At 48.3% G+C, this 18,500-nt stretch overlaps 1 protein-coding gene across 1 annotated transcript in view; it reads right to left on the bottom strand.

Annotated features, from left to right (window-relative positions):
- MEA1 (male-enhanced antigen 1) overlaps positions 1-18,500 on the bottom strand; it is a 42,349-nt gene that overhangs the window by 12,458 nt on the left and 11,391 nt on the right. The gene's annotated exons all lie outside the window — the stretch shown is intronic.

Below are 18,500 nucleotides of genomic sequence, written 5' to 3'. Positions count from 1 at the left end.
CAGCTTAAGGATCTCGCCCACTGGTATCCCAATATTCTTTCAATATATAGCTGACAGGATGTAACTTACATTAAATTTCTGTCCCGCGTTCCCATAAAGGTATCTTTATCCTTTTTGTGTGTTGTTATCCAATAGGAATTCTCAGCAGTGCAACGCTTGTTTTCCAAAAAAAGGATTTTTTATTTAAAATACAAAATAGTCATTAAAAGTAGGTCCACATACATGCATCGGCACTGGGTCTCGGCAGTTGATGAAAAATCCCGATAAAGGACGCACCGGCTGCAGACAGGTAAGCGCACTCCACAGGATTCGAATCACCGATCTCCAGGACCTTTCGTATGTGTGACACAGGACGGCTTCGACGCGTTTCTGGGAGTCCACTCCCCTTTTTCAAGAAGTGCCGTCCTCTTCCTCTGGTCCAATATTTATACTCTCAGTGCACATACAGCTGACTCAATCATTCGCTATACAGGCAATTAATTTTAAAAAACAATATAAAAAGCTAAGTTGCAACATTCATAATACAAATAAAACTTTTTCCTGTTCTAAGTACTATTGTCTATCCATTTAATTAAAGGTTTTGCGTATATATTTTATTACAGTCTGTATTTATATTTTAACAGCCCATTAACCAAAATCATCAATGATTAATGAGGTGATCTGTCTCGTAATACATGATTATTCCACCAATTTAATTCCCATACCTTACACATATATTAGCCCACAAGGGAGAAATCTTAAGTGAAGGAAACCCGTATTATCTGAGATGCCTACGTGTGCAGAGTGATGCGTTATATTTACTAATATATGCTGTTAAAGGCAACGAGTGAGAAACTAAAAAGATGAATAAAACATGTGGAAACACAAAAACTCGTAATTGCTGTTAACAATATTATAGTGTGCACACGGAAGCATCCCCCGTACGGGTTACCCGCATCCTCACTTCAAGCTGTAGTATTTTCTAGAGATACCGACACCCTCGGAGGAGGGTGTCGGTATCTCTAGAAAATACTACAGCTTGAAGTGAGGATGCGGGTAACCCGTACGGGGGATGCTTCCGTGTGCACACTATAATATTGTTAACAGCAATTACGAGTTTTTGTGTTTCCACATGTTTTATTCATCTTTTTAGTTTCTCACTCGTTGCCTTTAACAGCATATATTAGTAAATATAACGCATCACTCTGCACACGTAGGCATCTCAGATAATACGGGTTTCCTTCACTTAAGATTTCTCCCTTGTGGGCTAATATATGTGTAAGGTATGGGAATTAAATTGGTGGAATAATCATGTATTACGAGACAGATCACCTCATTAATCATTGATGATTTTGGTTAATGGGCTGTTAAAATATAAATACAGACTGTAATAAAATATATACGCAAAACCTTTAATTAAATGGATAGACAATAGTACTTAGAACAGGAAAAAGTTTTATTTGTATTATGAATGTTGCAACTTAGCTTTTTATATTGTTTTTTAAAATTAATTGCCTGTATAGCGAATGATTGAGTCAGCTGTATGTGCACTGAGAGTATAAATATTGGACCAGAGGAAGAGGACGGCACTTCTTGAAAAAGGGGAGTGGACTCCCAGAAACGCGTCGAAGCCGTCCTGTGTCACACATACGAAAGGTCCTGGAGATCGGTGATTCGAATCCTGTGGAGTGCGCTTACCTGTCTGCAGCCGGTGCGTCCTTTATCGGGATTTTTCATCAACTGCCGAGACCCAGTGCCGATGCATGTATGTGGACCTACTTTTAATGACTATTTTGTATTTTAAATAAAAAATCCTTTTTTTGGAAAACAAGCGTTGCACTGCTGAGAATTCCTATTGGATAACAACACACAAAAAGGATAAAGATACCTTTATGGGAACGCGGGACAGAAATTTAATGTAAGTTACATCCTGTCAGCTATATATTGAAAGAATATTGGGATACCAGTGGGCGAGATCCTTAAGCTGTCTAAAGATACCTTTATGGGCACACGAGAAAGAAATAAACTGTAAGTGTCTTTCCAGGAGAGAGAACACACAGGGGATTTCTGCGTGTCAATATTAAGCACCATTCACATTTGTGTTTACATGTAAAGCGCTAGTTTTAAGCAATTGTTGTGTTTGTGTAGATTTGCTGTGAAATAGGAGATATTGGGTGTTTCCTCCACTGCATTAGAACTAGCAGCAATTAACAAGCGCAAGGCTGCTATCAATTTCTTTGTTTAAAATTAAGCAATTAGATGTTTCCAATTAGCTTAATTCGTCAGTATTTAGTCACACTCCAATATGTGCCACTACCTGGGAGCTACTGTTCCAGTGTTATGTTATAGAGACACTATGAAAAAATAAGAATTTACTTACCGATAATTCTATTTCTCGTAGTCCGTAGTGGATGCTGGGAACTCCGTAAGGACCATGGGGAATAGCGGCTCCGCAGGAGACAGGGCACATCTAAAGAAAGCTTTAGGATCACCTGGTGTGCACTGGCTCCTCCCCCTATGACCCTCCTCCAAGCCTCAGTTAGGATACTGTGCCCGGACGAGCGTACACAATAAGGAAGGATTTTGAATCCCGGGTAAGACTCATACCAGCCACACCAATCACACTGTACAACTTGTGATCTGAACCCAGTTAACAGCATGATAATAGAGAAGCCTCTATAAAAGATGGCTCACTACAACAATAACCCGAATTTTTTTGGTAACAATAATTATGTACCAGTATTGCAGACAAACCGCACTTGGGATGGGCGCCCAGCATCCACTACGGACTACGAGAAATAGAATTATCGGTAAGTAAATTCTTATTTTCTCTGACGTCCTAGTGGATGCTGGGAACTCCGTAAGGACCATGGGGATTATGCCAAAGCTCCCAAACGGGCGGGAGAGTGCGGATGACTCTGCAGCACCGAATGAGAGAACTCCAGGTCCTCCTCAGCCAGGGTATCAAATTTGTAGAAGTTTACAAACGTATTTGCTCCTGACCAAGTAACTGCTCGGCAAAGTTGTAAAGCCGAGACCCCTCGGGCAGCTGCCCAAGATGAGCCCACCTTCCTTGTGGAGTGGGCATTTTAAGATTTTTGGCTGTGGCAGGCCTGCCACAGAATGTGCAAGCTGAATTGTACTACAAATCCAACGAGCAATCGTCTGCTTAGAAGCAGGAGCACCCAGTTTGTTGGGTGCATACAGGATAAACAGCGAGTCAGATTTTCTGACTCCAGCCGTCCTGGAAACATATATTTTCAGGGCCCTGACCACGTCAAGCAACTTGGAATCCTCCAAGTCCTTAGTAGCCGCAGGTACCACAATAGGTTGCTTCATGTGAAATGCAGAAACCACCTTAGGTAGAAATTGAGGACAAGTCCTCAATTCTGCCCTGTCAGAATGAAATATTAAATAAGGGCTTTTATATGATAAAGCCGCCAGTTCTGACACCCGCCTGGCTGAAGCCAGGGCTAACAGCATCGTCACCTTCCATGTGAGATATTTTAAGTCCACAGTGGTGAGTGGTTCAAACCAATGTGACTTTAGGAAACTCAACACAACATTGAGATCCCAAGGTGCCACTGGAGGCACAAAAGGAGGCTGTATATGCAGTACCCCTTTTACAAATGTCTGAACTTCAGGCACTGAAGCCAGTTCCTTTTGGAAGAAAATCGACAGGGCCGAAATTTGAACCATTAATGGACCCTAATTTTAGGCCCATAGACAGTCCTGTTTGCAGGAAATGGAGGAAACGACCCAGTTGAAATTCCTCTGTAGGGGCCTTCTTGGCCTCCCACCACGCAACATATTTTCGCCAAATGCGGTGATAATGTTTTGCGGTGACTTCATCTGGAATGCCTTTTTCCTTCAGGATCCGGCGTTCAACCGCCAAGCCGTCAAACGCAGCCGCGGTAAGTCTTGGAACAGACAAGGCCCCTGCTGGAGCAGGTCCTTTCTTAGAGGTAGAGGCCACGGTTCGTCCGTGAGCATCTCTTGAAGTTCCGGATACCAAGTCCTTCTTGGCCAATCCGGAACCACGAGTATAGTTCTTACTCCTCTCCTTCTTATGATTCTCAGTACTTTTGGTATGAGAGGCAGAGGAGGGAACACATACACTGACTGGTACACCCACGGTGTTACCAGAGCGTCCACCGCTATTGCCTGAGGGTCCCCTGACCTGGCGCAATATCTGTCTAGTTTTTTGTTTAGACGGGACGCCATTATGTCCACCTTTGGTTTTTCCCAACGGTTTACAATCAGGTGGAAGACTTCTGGGTGAAGTCCCCACTCTCCCGGGTGAAGGTCGTGTCTGCTGAGGAAGTCTGCTTCCCAGTTGTCCACTCCCGGAATGAACACTGCTGACAGTGCTATCACATGATTCTCCGCCCAGCGAAGAATCCTTGCAGCTTCTGCCATTGCCCCCCTGCTTCCCGTGCCGCCCTGTCTGTTTACGTGGGCGACTGACGTGATGTTGTCCGATTGGATCAATACCGCCTGACCCTGAAGCAGGGGTTTCGCTTGACTTAGGGCATTGTAAATGGCCCTTAGTTCCAGAATGTTTATATGAAGAGATGTCTCCAGGCTTGACCATAAGCCCTGGAAATTCCTTCCCTGTGTGACTGCTCCCCAGCCTCGCAGGCTGGCATCCGTGGCCACCAGGACCCAGTCCCGAATGCCGAATCTGCGGCCCTCTAGAAGATGAGCACTCTGCAACCACCACAGGAGGGATACCCTTGTCCCCGGTGACAGGGTTATCCGCTGAAGCATCTGAAGATGCGACCCGGACCATTTGTCCAGTAGGTTCCACTGGAAAGTCTTGCGTGGAATCTGCCGAATGGGATTGCTTCGTAGGAAGCCACCATTTTTACCCAGAACCCTTGTGCATTGATGCACTGAGACTTGGTTCGGTTTTAGGAGGTTCCTGACTAGCTCGGATAACTCCCTGGCTTTCTCCTCCGGGAGAAACACCTTCTTTCTGGACTGTGTCCAGGATCATCCCTAGGAACAGAAGACAAGTCGTCGGAACCAGCTGCGATTTTGGAATATTGAGAATCCAATCGTGCTGCCGCAACACTACCTGATATAGTGCTACACCGATCTCCAACTGTTCCCTGGATCTTACCCTTATCAGGGAATCGTCCAAGTAACGGATAACTAAAATTCCCTTCCTTCGAAGGAATATCATCATTACGGTCATTACTTCAGTAAAGACCCGGGGTGCCGTGGACCATCCCTACGGCAGCGTCCGAACTGATAGTGACAGTTCTGTACCATAACCTGAAATACCCTTGGTGAGAAGGGTAAATTTTGACATGAAGGTAAGCATCCTTGATGTCCCGAGACATCATGTAGTCCCCTTCTTCCAGGTTTGCAATCACTGCTCTGAGTGACTCAATTTTGAATTTGAACCTCTGTATGCAAGTGTTCAAAGATTTTAGATTTTAGATTTTAAAATCGGTCTCACCGAGCCGTCTGGCTTCGGTACCACAATAGTGTGGAATAATACCCCGTTCCCTGTTGCAGGAGGGGTACCTTGATTATCACCTGCTGGGAATACAGCTTGTGAATGGTTTCCAAAACTGCCTCCCTGTCAGCGGGAGACGTTGGTAAAACAGACCTTTGGAAACGGCGAGGGGGATACGTCTCGAATTCCAATTTGTACCCCTGAAATATTACCAGAAGGATCCAGGGGTCTACTTGCGAGTGAGCCCACTGCGCACTGAAATTCATTGAGAACGGGACCCCACCGTGCCTGAACTTGTAAAGCCCTAGCGTCATACTGAGGGCTTGGCAGAGGCGGAAAAGAGTTTCTGTTCCTTGGAACTGGCTGATCTCTGCAGCCATTTTCCTCTCCCTCTGTCACGAGCAGAAAAGAGGAACCCTTTTGTCCACTTGCCAACCAGGCCTGCGCCTGATAATACGGCGTCTTATTTTGAGAGGCGACCTGGGGTACATCCCCTCTTTTAAGGCAATACTTCCAAATGCCGTTTGGAATCCGCATCACCTGACCACTTTACTGGTATAATTGGACAACGCACTTATACTTGATGCCAGTCGGCAAATATTTCGCTGTGCATCATGCATATATAGAAATGCATCTTTTAATTGCTCTATAGGCAATAATATACTGTCCTTATCTAGGATATCATATTTCCAGTCAGGGAATCCGACCACGCCAACCCAGCACTGCACATCCAGGCTGAGGCGATTGCTGGTCGCAGTATAACACCAGTATGTGTGTAAATACATTTTAGGATACCCTCCTGCTTTCTATCAGCAGGATCCTTAAGGGCGGCCATCTCAAGAGAGGGTAGAGCCCTTGTTCTTACAAGCGTGTGAGCGCCTTATCCCCCCTAGGGGGTGTTTCCCAACGCACCCTAACCTCTGGCGGGAAAAGGTATACTGCCAATAACTTTTTAGAAATGATCAATTGTTATCGGGGGGAAACCCACGCATTTTATTTCTCAGATTCCGGAAAACTACAGGAAGTTTTTCCTCACCAACATAATACCCCTTTTTTTTTTTTTTTTTGGTGGTATTCATATCAGAAAAGTGTAAACTTTTTTCATTGCCTCAATCATGCAATGTGTGGCCCTATTTGGAAATCACGGTTGTCTCTTCACCGTCGACACAGGAGTCGGTATCCGTGTCGGCGTCTGTATCTGAGGTAACGGGCGCTTTAGAGCCCCTATATGAGACGTCTGGACATGCACAAGCTGAGTAGCCGGCTGTCTCATGTCAACCACTGTCTTTTATACAAAGCTGACACTGTCACGCAATTTCCACAGTACATCCACTCAGGTGTCGACCCCCCAGGGGGTGACAACACTATTACAGACACTCTACTCCGTCTCCTCATCATTTTTCTCCTCATACATGTCGACACAAACGTACCGACACACAGCACACACACAGGGAATGCTCTGATAGAGGACAGGACCCCACTAGCCCTTTGGGGAGACAGAGGGAGAGTTTGCCAGCACACACCAGAGCGCTATATATATACAGGGATAACCTTATATAAGTGTTTTTCCCTTTATAGCTGCTGTATTGTTTATACTGCGCCTAATTTGTGCCCCCCTCTCTTTTTTAACCCCTTTCTGTAGTGTAGTGACTGCAGGGGAGAGCCAGGGAGCTTCCCTCCAACTGAGCTGTGAGGGAAAATGGCGCCAGTGTGCTGAGGAGATAGGCTCCGCCCCTTTCTCGGCGTCCTTATCATCCGTTTTCTTGTATGTTTTGGCAGGGGTTAAATGCATCCATATAGCCCAGGAGTTATATGTGATGCATTTATTTTAGCCATAAAAGGTTTTCTAACGATTTATTGCGTCTCAGGGCGCTGCCCCCCCAGCGCCCTGCACCCTCAGTGACCGGAGTGTGAAGTGTGCTGAGAGCAATGGCGCACAGCTGCGGTGCTGTGCGCCTACCTTTATCTGAAGACAGGAAAGTCTTCTGCCGCCGATTTTTCCGGACCTCTTCGCTCTTCTGGCTCTGTAAGGGGGCCGGCGGCGCGGCTCCGGTGACCCATCCAGGCTGAACCTGTGATCGTCCCTCTGGAGCTAATGTCCAGTAGCCTAAGAAGCCCAATCCACTCTGCACGCAGGTGAGTTCGCTTCTTCTCCCCTTAGTCCCTCGATGCAGTGAGCCTGTTGCCAGCAGGTCTCACTGAAAATAATAAACCTAAACTAAAACTTTCACAAAGAGCTCAGGAGAGCCCCTAGTGTGCACCCTTCTCGTCGGGCACAGAAAATCTAACTGAGGCTTGGAGGAGGGTCATAGGGGGAGGAGCCAGTGCACACCAGGTGATCCTAAAGTTTTCTTTAGATGTGCCCTGTCTCCTGCGGAGCCGCTATTCCCCATGGTCCTTACGGAGTTCCCAGCATCCACTAGGACGTCAGAGAAAATAAGATTTTACACCTACCGGTAAATCTATTTCTCGTAGTCCGTAGAGGATGCTGGGACTCCGTAAGGACCATGGGGTATAGACGGGGTCCGCAGGAGACATGGGCACTTTAAGAAAGACTTTGACTCTGGGTGTGCACTGGCTCCTCCCTCTATGCCCCTCCTCCAGACCTCAGTTAGAGAAACTGTGCCCAGAGGAGATGGACAGTATGAGGAAAGGATTCTAGTTAATCCAAGGGCAAGATTCATACCAGCCACAACAATCACACCGTATAACTTGTGATAAACTACCCAGTTAACAGTATGAACAAACAACATAGTCCCAGTCCAAACCGATGAAACTATAACATAACCCTTATTAAAGCAATAACTATATACAAGTCTTGCAGGAGAAGTCCGCACTTGGGACGGGCGCCCAGCATCCTCTATGGACTACGAGAAATAGATTTACCGGTAGGTGTAAAATCTTATTTTCTCTAACGTCCTAGAGGATGCTGGGACTCCGTAAGGACCATGGGGATTATACCAAAGCTCCCAAACGGGCGGGAGAGTGCGGATGACTCTGCAGCACCGATTGAGCAAACAGGAGGTCCTCCTCAGCCAGGGTATCAAACTTATAGAACTTTGCAAAGGTGTTTGAACCCGACCAAGTCGCTGCTCGGCACAACTGTAAAGCCGAGACCCCTCGGGCAGCCGCCCAAGAAGAGCCCACCTTCCTAGTGGAATGGGCCTTAACCGATTTTGGTAACGGCAATCCTGCCGTAGAATACGCCTGCTGAATCGTGTTACAGATCCAGCGAGCAATAGTCTGCTTAGAAGCCTTGTTGGCTGCATACTGGACAAACAGTGCTTCTGTCTTCCTGACCCTAGCTGTTCTGGCCACATAAATCTTCAAAGCCCTGACCACATCCAAGGGCTCGGAATCCTCCAAGTCACGCGTAGCCATAGGCACAACAATAGGTTGGTTCATATGAAAAGATGAGACCACCTTAGGAAGGAACTGAGGACGAGTCCTCAATTCCGCCCTATCCACATAAAAAAACAGATAGGGGCTTTTATGTGACAAAGCCGCTAGTTCCGAAACTCGCCTTGCTGAAGCTAAGGCTAACAACATGACCACCTTCCAAGTGAGGTACTGCAACTCCACCGTGTTGAGAGGTTCAAACCAATGTGACTTAAGGAAACTTAACACCACATTAAGGTCCCAAGGCGCCACCGGAGGCACAAACGGGGGCTGAATATGCAGTACTCCCTTCACAAAAGTCTGTACTTCAGGTAGAGAAGCCAATTCTTTTTGAAAGAAAATGGTTAAGGCCGAAATTTGAACCCTTATGGACCCTAATTTTAGGCCCAAATTCACTCCAGTCTGAAGGAAGTGAAGGAGACGGCCCAAATGGAACTCCTCCGTAGGAGAATTCCTGGCCTCACACCAAGAAACATATTTTCTCCATATGCGGTGATAATAAGAATTTACTTACCGATAATTCTATTTCTCGTAGTCCGTAGTGGATGCTGGGGACTCCGTCAGGACCATGGGGATTAGCGGCTCCGCAGGAGACAGGGCACAAAAGTAAAAGCTTTAGGATCAGGTGGTGTGCACTGGCTCCTCCCCCTATGACCCTCCTCCAAGCCTCAGTTAGGATACTGTGCCCGGACGAGCGTACACAATAAGGAAGGATTTTGAATCCCGGGTAAGACTCATACCAGCCACACCAATCACACTGTACAACCTGTGATCTGAACCCAGTTAACAGCATGATAACAGCGGAGCCTCTGAAAAGATGGCTCACAACAACAATAACCCGATTTTTTAACAATAACTATGTACAAGTATTGCAGACAATCCGCACTTGGGATGGGCGCCCAGCATCCACAACGGACTACGAGAAATAGAATTATCGGTAAGTAAATTCTTATTTTCTCTGACGTCCTAAGTGGATGCTGGGGACTCCGTCAGGACCATGGGGATTATACCAAAGCTCCCAAACGGGCGGGAGAGTGCGGATGACTCTGCAGCACCGAGTGAGAGAACTCCAGGTCCTCCTCAGCCAGGGTGTGCCCCTGACCAAGTAGCAGCTCGGCAAAGTTGTAAAGCCGAGACCCCTCGGGCAGCCGCCCAAGATGAGCCCACCTTCCTTGTGGAATGGGCATTTACATATTTTGGCTGTGGCAGGCCTGCCACAGAATGTGCAAGCTGAATTGTACTACACATCCAACTAGCAATCGTCTGCTTAGAAGCAAGAGCACCCAGTTTGTTGGGTGCATTTAGGATAACAGCAAGTCAGTTTTCCTGACTCCAGCCGTCCTGGAAACCTATATTTTCAGGACAACATCTAGCAAATTGGAGTCCTCCAAGTCCCTAGTAGCCGCAGGTACCACAATAAGCTGGTTCAGGTGAAACGCTGACACCACCTTAGGGAGAAACTGGGGACGAGTCCGCAGCTCTGCCTTGTCCGAATGGACAATCAGATATGGGCTTTTGTGAGACAAAGCCGCCAATTCTGACACTCGCCTGGCCGAGGCCAGGGCCAACATCATGGTCACTTTCCATGTGAGATATTTCAAATCCACAGATTTGAGCGGTTTAAACCAATGTGATTTGAGGAATCCCAGAACTACGTTGAGATCCCACAGTGCCACTGGAGGCACAAAAGGGGGTTGTATATGCAGTACTCCCTTGACAAACTTCTGGACTTCAGGAACTGAAGCCAATTCTTTCTGGAAGAAAAATCGACAGGGCCGAAATTTGAACCTTAATGGACCCCAATTTGAGGCCCATAGACACTCCTGTTTGCAGGAAATGCAGGAATCGACCGAGTTGAAATTTCTTCGTGGGGCCTTCCTGGCCTCCCACCACGCAACAAATTTTCGCCACATGTGGTGATAATGTTGTGCGGTCACCTCCTTCCTGGCTTTGACCAGGGTAGGAATGACCTCTTCCGGAATGCCTTTTTCCCTTAGGATCCGGCGTTCAACCGCCATGCCGTCAAACGCAGCCGCGGTAAGTCTTGGAACAGACATGGTACTTGCTGAAGCAAGTCCCTTCTTAGCGGCAGAGGCCATGAGTCCTCTGTGAGCATCTCTTGAAGTTCCGGGTACCAAGTCCTTCTTGGCCAATCCGGAGCCACGAGTATAGTTCTTACTCCTCTACGTCTTATAATTCTCAGTACCTTAGGTACCTTAGCAGAGGAGGGAACACATACACCGACTGGTACACCCACGGTGTTACCAGAACGTCCACAGCTATTGCCTGAGGGTCTCTTGACCTGGCGCAATACCTGTCCAGTTTTTTGTTCAGGCGGGACGCCATCATGTCCACCTTTGGTCATTCCCAACGGTTCACAATCATGTGGAAGACTTCCCGATGAAGTCCCCACTCTCCCGGGTGGAGGTCGTGCTGAGGAAGTTTGCTTCCCAGTTTTCCACTCCCGGAATGAACACTGCTGACAGTGCTAACACATGATTTTCCGCCCAGCGAAGAATCCTTGCAGTTTCTGCCATTGCCCTCCTGCTTCTTGTGCCGCCCAGTCTGTTTACGTGGGCGACTGCCGTGATGTTGTCCCACTGGATCAATACCGGCTGACCTTGAAGCAGAGGTCTTGCTAAGCTTAGAGCATTGTAATTGCTCTTAGCTGCAGTATATTTATGTGGAGAGAAGTCTCCAGACTTGATCACACTCCCTGGAAATTTTTTCCTTGTGTGACTGCTCCCCAGCCTTTCAGGCTGGCATCCGTGGTCACCAGGACCCAGTCCTGAATGCCGAATCTGTGGCCCTTTAGTAGATGAGCACTCTGCAGCCACCACAGAAGAGACACCCTTGTCCTTGGAGACAGGGTTATCCGCTGATGCATCTGAAGATGCGATCCGGACCATTTTTCCAGCAGATCCCACTGAAAAGTTCTTGCGTGAAATCTGCCGAATGGAATCGCTTCGTAAGAAGCCACCATTTTTCCCAGGACCCTTGTGCAATGATGCACTGACACTTTTCCTGGTTTTAGGAGGTTCCTGACTAGCTCGGATAACTCCCTGGCTTTCTCCTCCGGGAGAAACACCTTTTTCTGGACTGTGTCCAGAATCATCCCTAGGAACAGCAGACGTGTCGTCGGAGACAGCTGCGATTTTGGAATATTTAGAATCCACCCGTGCTGTCGTAGAACTACTTGAGATAGTGCTACTCCGACCTCCAACTGTTCTCTGGACCTTGCCCTTATCAGGAGATCGTCCAAGTAAGGGATAATTAAGACGCCTTTTCTTTGAAGAAGAATCATCATTTCGGCCATTACCTTGGTAAAGACCCGGGGTGCCGTGGACAATCCAAACGGCAGCGTCTGAAACTGATAGTGACAGTTTGTACCACGAACCTGAGGTACCCTTGGTGAGAAGGGCAAATTGGGACATGGAGGTAAGCATCCTTGATGTCCAGGGACACCATATAGTCCCCTTCTTCCTGGTTCGCTATCACTGCTCTGAGTGACTTCATCTTGATTTGAACCTTTGTATGTAAGTGTTCAAATATTTCAGATTTAGAATAGGTCTCACCGAGCCGTCTGGCTTCAGTACCACAATATAGTGTGGAATAATACCCCTTTCCTTATTGTAGGAGGGGTACTTTGGTTATCACCTGCTGGGAATACAGCTTGTGAATTGTTTCCAATACTGCCTCCCTGTCGGAGGGAGACGTTGGTAAAGCAGACTTCAGGAACCTGCGAGGGGGAGACGTCTCGAATCTCCAATCTGTACCCCTGGGATACTACTTGTAGGATCCAGGGGTCCACTTGCGAGTGAGCCTACTGCGCGCTGAAACTCTTGAGACGACCCCCCACCGCAGCTGAGTCCGCTTGTACGGCCCCAGCGTCATGCTGAGGACTTGGCCAAAGCGGTGGAGGGCTTCTGTTCCTGGGAATGGGCTGCCTGCTGCAGTCTTCTTCCCTTTCCTCTATCCCTGGGCAGATATGACTGGCCTTTTGCCGACTTGCCCTTATGGGGACGAAAGGACTGAGGCTGAAAAGACGGTGTCTTTTTCTGCTGAGATGTGACTTGGGGTAAAAAAGGTGGATTTTCCAGCTGTTGCCGTGGCCACCAGGTCCGATGGACCGACCCCAAATAACTCCTCCCCTTTATACGGCAATACTTCCATGTGCCGTTTGGAATCTGCATCACCTGACCACTGTCGTGTCCATAAACATCTTCTGGCAGATATGGACATCGCACTTACTCTTGATGCCAGAGTGCAAATATCGCTCTGTGCATCTCGCATATATAGAAATGCATCTATAGTCAATAAAATACTGTCCCTGTCAAGGGTATCAATATTTTCAGTCAGGGAATCCGACCAAGCCACCCCAGCGCTGCACATCCAGGCTGAGGCGATCGCTGGTCGCAGTATAACACCAGTATGTGTGTATATACTTTTTAGGATATTTTCCAGCCTCCTATCAGCTGGCTCCTTGAGGGCAGCCGTATCTGGAGACGGTAACGCCACTTGTTTTGATAAGCGTGTGAGCGCCTTATCCACCCTAAGGGGTGTTTCCCAACGCGCCCTAACTTCTGGCGGGAAAGGGTATAACGCCAATAATTTTCTATCGGGGAAAACCCACGCATCATCACACACTTCATTTAATTTATCTGATTCAGGAAAAACTACAGGTAGTTTTTTCACACCCCACATAATACCCTCTTTTGTGGTACTTGTAGTATCAGAAATATGTAACACCTCCTTCATTGCCCTTAACATGTAACGTGTGGCCCAAATGGAAAATACGTTTGTTTCTTCACCGTCGACACGGGAGTCAGTGTCCGTGTCTGTGTCGACCGACTGAGGTAAATGGGCGTTTTAAAGCCCCTGACGGTGTTTGAGACGCCTGGACAGGTACTAATTGGTTTGCCGGCCGTCTCATGTCGTCAACCGACCTTGCAGGGTGTTGACATTATCACGTAATTCCCTAAATAAGCCATCCATTCCGGTGTCGACTCCCTAGAGAGTGACATCACCATTACAGGCAATTGCTCCGCCTCCTCACCAACATCGTCCTCATACATGTCGACACACACGTACCGACACACAGCACACACACAGGGAATGCTCTGATAGAGGACAGGACCCCACTAGCCCTTTGGGGAGACAGAGGGAGAGTTTGCCAGCACACACCAAAACGCTATAATTATACAGGGACAACCTTTATATAAGTGTTTTTCCCTTATAGCATCTTAATATATATAATCATATCGCCAAATAAGTGCCCCCCCTCTCTGTTTTAACCCTGTTTCTGTAGTGCAGTGCAGGGGAGAGCTTGGGAGCCTTCCCACCAGCATTTCTGTGAGGGAAAATGGCGCTGTGTGCTGAGGAGAATAGGCTCCGCACCCTTTTCGGCGGGCTTCTTCTCCCGTTTTTCTGAGACCTGGCAGGGGTTAAATACATCCATATAGCCCCAGGGGCTATATGTGATGTATCTTTTAGCCAGTATAGGTATTTCATTGCTGCCCAGGGCGCCCCCCCCCAGCGCCCTGCACCCTCAGTGACCGCTGGTGTGAAGTGTGCTGACAACTATGGCGCACAGCTGCAGTGCTGTGCGCTACCTCATGAAGACTGAAAAGTCTTCTGCCGCCGGTTTCTGGACCTCTTCACTCTTCGGCATCTGCAAGGGGGTCGGCGGCGCGGCTCTGGGACCGGACTCCATGGCTGGGCCTGTGTTCGATCCCTCTGGAGCTAATGGTGTCCAATAGCCTAAGAAGCCAATCCATCCTGCACGCAGGTGAGTTCACTTCTTCTCCCCTAAGTCCCTCGTAGCAGTGAGCCTGTTGCCAGCAGGACTCACTGAAAATAAAAAACCTAACAAAACTTTTACTCTAAGCAGCTCTTTAGGAGAGCCACCTAGATTGCACCCTTCTCGGCCGGGCACAAAAATCTAACTGAGGCTTGGAGGAGGGTCATAGGGGGAGGAGCCAGTGCACACCACCTGATCCTAAAGCTTTTACTTTTGTGCCCTGTCTCCTGCGGAGCCGCTAATCCCCATGGTCCTGACGGAGTCCCCAGCATCCACTTAGGACGTCAGAGAAAATGTTTCGATATCACGTCCTTCCTAGCCTTGATCAGGGTAGGAATGACCTCATCCGGAATACCTTTTTCCACTAGGATCCGGCGTTCAACTGCCATGCCGTCAAACGCAGCCGCGGTAAGTCTTGGAACAGACAGGGCCCCTGTTGCAGCAGGTCCTGCCGTAGAGGAAGAGGCCACGGATCTTCTGTGAGCAACTCCTGCAGATCTGGATACCAAGTCCTTCGTGGCCAATCCGGAGCCACGAGGATTGCTCTCACTCCTCTTTGTATTATTATTCTCAACACCTTGGGTATGAGAGGAAGAGGAGGAAACACATAGACCGACCTGAACACCCAAGGTGTCATTAGGGCGTCTACCGCTACCGCCTGAGGGTCTCTTGATCTGGCGCAATACCGCTTTAACTTTTTGTTGAGACGGGACGCCATCATGTCTATTTGGGGCAGTCCCCACTGACCCACGATCTGTGCGAAGACTTCCTGATGAAGTCCCCACTCTCCGGGATGCAGGTCGTGTCTGCTGAGGAAGTCTGCTTCCCAGTTGTCCACTCCTGGAATGAACACTGCTGACAGTGCGCTTACATGACCTTCCGCCCAGCGAAGAATTCTGGTGGCTTCTGCCATTGCCACCCTGCTCCTTGTGCCGCCTTGGCGGTTTACATGAGCTACTGCTGCGACATTGTCCGACTGAATCAGGACTGGCTTGTCGCGAAGCAATGCTTCCGCTTGACGTAGGGCGTTGTATATGGCCCTCAATTCCAGGACGTTGATGTGAAGACAAGTCTCTAGACTTGACCAGAGACCTTGAAAATTTCTTCCCAGTGTGACTGCTCCCCAACCTCGGAGGCTTGCGTCCGTGGTCACCAGGATCCAGTCCTGAATGCCGAACCTGCGGCCCTCTAGGAGGTGAGCACTGTGCAGCCACCACAGGAGAGATACCCTGGCTCTGGGAGACAGAACGATCCTTTGATGCATTTGTAGATGAGACCCGGACCACTTGTCCAGTAGGTCCCATTGAAAAGTCCTTGCATGGAACCTGCCGAAGGGGATGGCCTCGTAAGACGCCACCATCTTCCCCAGGACACGTGTGCAGAGATGCACTGAAACCGTCTTTGGCTTTAATAGGTGCTTGACCAGAGCCATGAGCTCCTGAGCCTTTTCCATCGGAAGAAAAACCTTTTTCTGGTCTGTGTCCAGAATCAGGCCCAAAAAGGTCAGACGCGTTGTAGGAACCAGCTGCGACTTCGGAATATTGAGAATCCAGCCGTGTTGCTGTAACGTCCTCACAGACAGTGAAACGCTGTCCAGTAACTTCTCTCGAAATCTCGCCTTTATGAGGAGATCGTCCAAGTATGGGATAATTGTGACACCCTGCTTACGCAGGAGCACCATCATCTCCGCCATTACCTTGGTCTGAAATTGGTAATGACAGTCCTGTACCGCAAATCTCAGGAATGCCTGATGAGGAGGGAATATCGGAACATGAAGATATGCATCCTTTATGTCCAGGGAAACCATCCAATCCCCCCCCTCCAGGCTGGCGATGACCGCTCTGAGCGATTCCATCTTGAACTTGAACCTTTTTAAATACAGGTTCAGGGATTTTAAACTCAAAATGGGTCTGACGGTACCGTCCGGCTTCGGGACCACAAACAGGGTTGAGTAATACCCCTTCCCTTGGTGCAGAAGGGGAACCTTGATTATTACCTGCTGAAGACACAATTTTTGAATTGCATTTAACACTAACTCCCTCTCTGAAGGAGAAGCTGGCAGGGCCGATTTGAAAAACCGGCGAGGAGGCACCTCTTCGAATTCCAGCTTGTATCCCCGGGAAACAATCTCTATTGCCCAGGGATCCACATGTGAGTGGACCCAGATGTGGCTGAAAAATCGAAGACGTGCCCCCACTTGAGCCGACTCCCCCAGGGAAGCCCCAGCGTCATGCGGTGGATTTTGCAGACGCAGGGGAGGACTTCTGTTCCTGGGAACTAGCTGTGTGCAGCTTTTTTCCCCTGCCTTTACCTCTGGCAAGAAAGGACGAACCCCGTACCTTTTTGTTTTTATTGGAACGAAAGAACTGCATTTGGTAATGCGGCACCTTCTTAGGTTGCGGGGGAACATAAGGCAAAAAAAATCGATTTACCTGCTGTAGCAGTAGAGACAAGGTCCGAGAGGCCTTCACCAAACAACTCCTCCCCCTTGTAAGGCAACGACTCCATGTGCCGCTTTGACTCGGCATCCCCCGTCCACTGCCGGGTCCACAAGAGTCGCCTAGCAGAAATAGACATAGCATTTATTCTGGAGCTTAGTAAACAAATGTCTCTTTGAGCATCCCTCATATAAAACGCAGCATCCTTGATATGCCCTAGGGTCATTAAAATGGTATCCTTATCTAGGGTCTCAATCTCCGTAGATAAGGAATCTGTCCATGCTGCGACAGCACTACAAACCCAGGCCGATGCCATAGCCGGTCTAATAATAGTACCAGAATGTGTGTAAAATGTACTTCATGATAACTTCCTGCTTACGATCAGCAGGATCCTTGAGGGTAGCCGTATCCTGGGATGGCAGTGCTACCTTCTTTGATAAGCGTGTCAATGCCTTGTCTACTTTAGGCGAAGATTCCCATCGTATCCTGTCTTTTTGTGGGAAGGGATACGCCATAAGAATCCTCTTGGAAACTTGTAATCTCCTGTCTGGAGATTCCCAAGCCTTTTCGCACAATTCGCTTAGCTCATATGAGGACAGAAAGGTGACCTCAGGCTTTTTCTCTTTATACATGTGTACCCTCGTGTCAGGGACAGGGGGTTCCTCCGTGATATGCAAAACCTCTTTAATAGCAATAATCATGTAACGAATACCCTTAGCCACTTTTGGCTGTAACTTTGCATCCTCATAGTCGACACTGGAATCTGAATCCGTGTCAGTATCTGTGTCAGTGATCTGGGATAATGTGCGCTTTTGAGACCCGGAAGGTCCCGGTGTCACTGGGACAGGTATGGTCTGACTACCTGACTGTTCCCTAGCCTCAAGCTTTGTCTAATCTCTTATGTAATAAATTTACATTAGCATTCAAGACATTCCACATATCCATCCAATCCGGTGTCGGCGTTGCCGACGGCGACCTGACAATCATGCACTCCCCCTCCTTAGGTGAGCCTTCATCGTCAAACATGTCGACACGCGTACCGACACACTCCACACACACAGGGAATCTCTTTTCTGAAGACAGGTTCCCCTTTTAGGCCTCTAGGCGGTGCTGTGGAGAAAAATTGGCGCTGGTGAGTGCTGAGGGAGAAGCCCCGCCCCCTCGGCGGCGGGCTTCTGTCCCGCTCAAAATATGTAAAACATGGCGGGGGCTCTTTAATATACATGTACAGTGCCCACCTGTACATGTATATAGTTCATTTTGCCATAGGAGAGGTTTATATTGCTGCCCAGGGCGCCCCCCCTGCGCCCTGCACCCTTACAGTGACCGGAGTATGTGAGGTGTATGGGAGCAATGGCGCACAGCTGCAGTGCTGTGCGTTACCTCAGTGAAGCTCACGAAGTCTTCTGCTGCCTTT

The sequence above is a fragment of the Pseudophryne corroboree genome, chromosome 4 (assembly GCF_028390025.1).
Source record: "Pseudophryne corroboree isolate aPseCor3 chromosome 4, aPseCor3.hap2, whole genome shotgun sequence".
Taxonomy (NCBI): Eukaryota; Metazoa; Chordata; class Amphibia; order Anura; family Myobatrachidae; genus Pseudophryne; species Pseudophryne corroboree.
Note: the sequence above shows the minus strand (reverse complement) of the source record. Positions and strands in the feature narration are given on the sequence as shown.